Source organism: Bombus affinis, unplaced genomic scaffold (assembly GCF_024516045.1).
Source record: "Bombus affinis isolate iyBomAffi1 unplaced genomic scaffold, iyBomAffi1.2 ctg00000403.1, whole genome shotgun sequence".
NCBI classification, from domain to species: Eukaryota; Metazoa; Arthropoda; class Insecta; order Hymenoptera; family Apidae; genus Bombus; species Bombus affinis.
In genome coordinates, this window is record NW_026109070.1 from 56,245 (window position 1) to 59,717 (window position 3,473).

Genomic DNA, 3,473 nt, shown 5'->3' on the forward strand with positions numbered 1-3,473 from the left:
TATAACGTAATAGTATATAACGTTACACGTTATAACGTATTACTATATAACGTTATACGTTATAACGTAATACTATATAACGTTACACGTTATAACGTATTACTATATAACGTTATACGTTATAACGTAATACTATATAACGTTATACGTTATAACGTAATGCTATATAACGTTATACGTTAGAACGTAATACTATATAACGTTATACGTTATAACGTAATACTATATAACGTTATACGCTATAACGTAATAGTATATAACGTTACACGTTATAACGTATTACTATATAACGTTATACGTTATAACGTAATACTATATTACGTTTTACGTTATAACATAATACTATATAACGTTATACGTCATAATGATGTACTATATAACGTTATATGCTATAACGTAATACTATATGACGTTATACGTTATAACGTAATGCTATATAACGTTATACGTTATAACGTAATACTATATAACGTAATACGTTATAACATAATACTATATAACGTTATACGCTATAACGTAATAGTATATAACGTTACACGTTATAACGTATTACTATATAACGTTATACGTTATAACGTAATACTATATAACGTTACACGTTATAACGTATTACTATATAACGTTATACGTTATAACGTAATACTATATAACGTTATACGTTATAACGTAATGCTATATAACGTTATACGTTAGAACGTAATACTGTCACGTCCCGCGTTCCGCACGTGACGCCACGAACCAATAACTTATGAATAATTAAACACGACCAATAATAATAAATTAACTAATAACTAACCAATCAAAATAAAAAGAATTATACGACAGACAATCAAAATGAAATAAATGAATCAATAAGAAGAAACACTACAACCAATCAGCAATGACATATAAAATACAAATAAAATGAAATAATTAAATGAACCAATAAATAAAACAAGCCGCGATTCAAATGTATGAGATTTCTCTGCGAAAACACATGTATATACACACACGTGTATGCATATCTGTGTGTGTGACCTACTTCGTGAATCTGAATAATTGGTAATCTAATAAAATATAAAAGAAATAAAATATACTACACTACACCAGCATTCTAAGTGAAAATTGTATACAAGATTACTCTGCGACACACACATATATAGATATACACATGCGTACGCGTATCTTTGGGAAAAATTCATAATATATATATATATATATGTATGTATACGTTATTAAACCATTAAAACGCAAAGAAATAAATATATAGATTTACATTTCTACGAACCTAGAGAATTATATACGAAATCCACATTATGGAATATTCAACCAATTAACGATCCGAGAAACAATGAGAATAACAATACGCGCGCATATACATATGCATATATATATTTTACATAATGGAAAATTACATTGTGAAATGTATATATATATATACACATATTATTATATCGAACAATTACTCATCTAATATACAAAACCACCTTGTAAAAATTACATTACTGAACATTCAACTAAACCAACTGAAGATTTAGTATAATAATATATAATAATATAATAATATATATATATATACATAGATATGTGAAATAGCGTTGTATATAACCGGAAACAATACAAATGTCACACGACTTCTTCAACAACTTCGACTCTTCGTTCCTGCCGACAACACCTCACACGATGACTGCGTCTTCTAGGGCCACTTACGGATTCTTTACAATTCTTCTTCTTCTTGCACTGAAATATCATATGCAGTGAATAAAACACGAAAGAAGCAGGATTAACTAAATAAAAGAAATCATAACAAGATACACACCGAGATAGCCCTCATGGGAACCTCTGACGAAGATACCTCCGTATCCATCATTAAACGCATAATAATCAAGATGCACAAACCTCATTTGGAAGTCGACACCACTCACAGCGTGCCAATGCAAGGGAGGAAAACGAATGAAATTGTATTTCGTGAAGACGTTTCACCACTTTCCATAGATCAGAAACTGGAGTTACACAACTAATAACCTAATAACAAGAAAGTAATATAAAATATACACGATTTAATATATAGCAAATATGGACATATAAATCTACAAGGAGCAAAATATATCTCATATTGTCAAATAAAACCAAATTGTCAAAAGATCATCAGGACACGACGCCAACGAAGGTGCCACTGTGCCTATTTGGATGGAAAACCGCCACTTCAGCATCATCCCTCGCACATATTCACACACGCACGTCGATCACGTCATCTCGTACCATTCACATATCTTCTTCCTCTTGCGCTAAAACAAATTCACAAGTTTAAGGAAACAAACAACATGCGAAACGAGATAGAATACTAAAAACACATACTCACACAGTTCGCACAGGCGCGGACGCTTTTGTGTCCATCACTCAACATAACCTGTAATCATCAAAATCCACGGTCTCTCATGGAAACTCTAAAAACCTGCAGCATTGCGATTCCCACCGGAACGAACTGTCACGTGACTGTCATCCCATTGGGGATGTCATTATAAAAAGCGTAGCGACACAATTCAAATCAGAGTAATTGTTAGCGGGTCAGTTGAATAAAGGAATAGAAGAGAGTAATTGTTAGCGTTCGGGAGAATTTAGCGAAAAATAAAGAAGAGTCAGATTAATTGTTAGCGTTAGCGTTAGCGATTAATTGTTAGTGGTTCAGTTAGAACAATCAGAGTAATTGTGAAAAGAGAGTAACTACCATTAGTTGGTTCAGTTAGAATATAGTCAGAGAAATTGTTAGCGTTCGGGAGAATTTAACGAAATTAAAGAAGAGTAATTCAGTTAGAATAAAGAAATAGGATAGAGCAATTGTGATTAGTTGGTTCAGGAGAATTTAGCGAAAATAAGGAGAGTAATTGTTAGTCGTTCAATTGAATTTGAGTGAGTCTGATTTAAGTTGAGTTGATTTAAGAGAATTCGTTCAGTTGATTTAATTAGAATTTAAGTTAGGATTAGAGAATAATTGTTCGTTCCAGTTCGACTTTAAGAATTACGAGATATAAATGTTATTAGTCAGTTCGAATTATAAAATAATTGTTATTAGTCAGTTAGAATCAAAACAATAGTTGGCTCAAGTTTTTGTGTTAGAATTTCGAATTGTTAAACACGTCCGGACACACTGTTGTTTACACTGTTCAAATTAAATAAAGATTAAAACGAAAAATTATAGAAGTGTCGATCTTTGTAAAACCGGAATCACCCCAGCGGCCTGCCCGTTCATCAGCGGAGACCAACGTCAGGTGAGTTAACTTTAATTATTATTAATAATTAATAATTAAAATAATAAATAATATCAATGATTAGTATAATTCGTCATTAATTCCGCCTGTAATAATTATTTATAATATAATTGTTTATTCCAAACAATCCTCTCCCGTGCTAGTATTCCTGCGCATAGCAGGTTAGCCGAAACGTGGAGATTGTTGACCAGTGGCCTAAACTCCGATCAACGCTACATAATCTAA

The 3,473-nt window shown here is 31.7% G+C and overlaps 1 long non-coding RNA gene across 1 annotated transcript; it reads right to left on the reverse strand.

The window, feature by feature from the left end:
• Nucleotides 1–1,491: 1,491 nt before the first annotated feature.
• LOC126927976 (uncharacterized) lies at nucleotides 1,492–2,257 on the reverse strand. Its single transcript, XR_007716114.1, has 2 exons — nucleotides 1,879–2,257; nucleotides 1,492–1,719 (listed from the first exon to the last, which is right to left on the reverse strand). It is a non-coding gene; the product is annotated as an uncharacterized LOC126927976 (long non-coding RNA).
• Nucleotides 2,258–3,473: the final 1,216 nt, after the last annotated feature.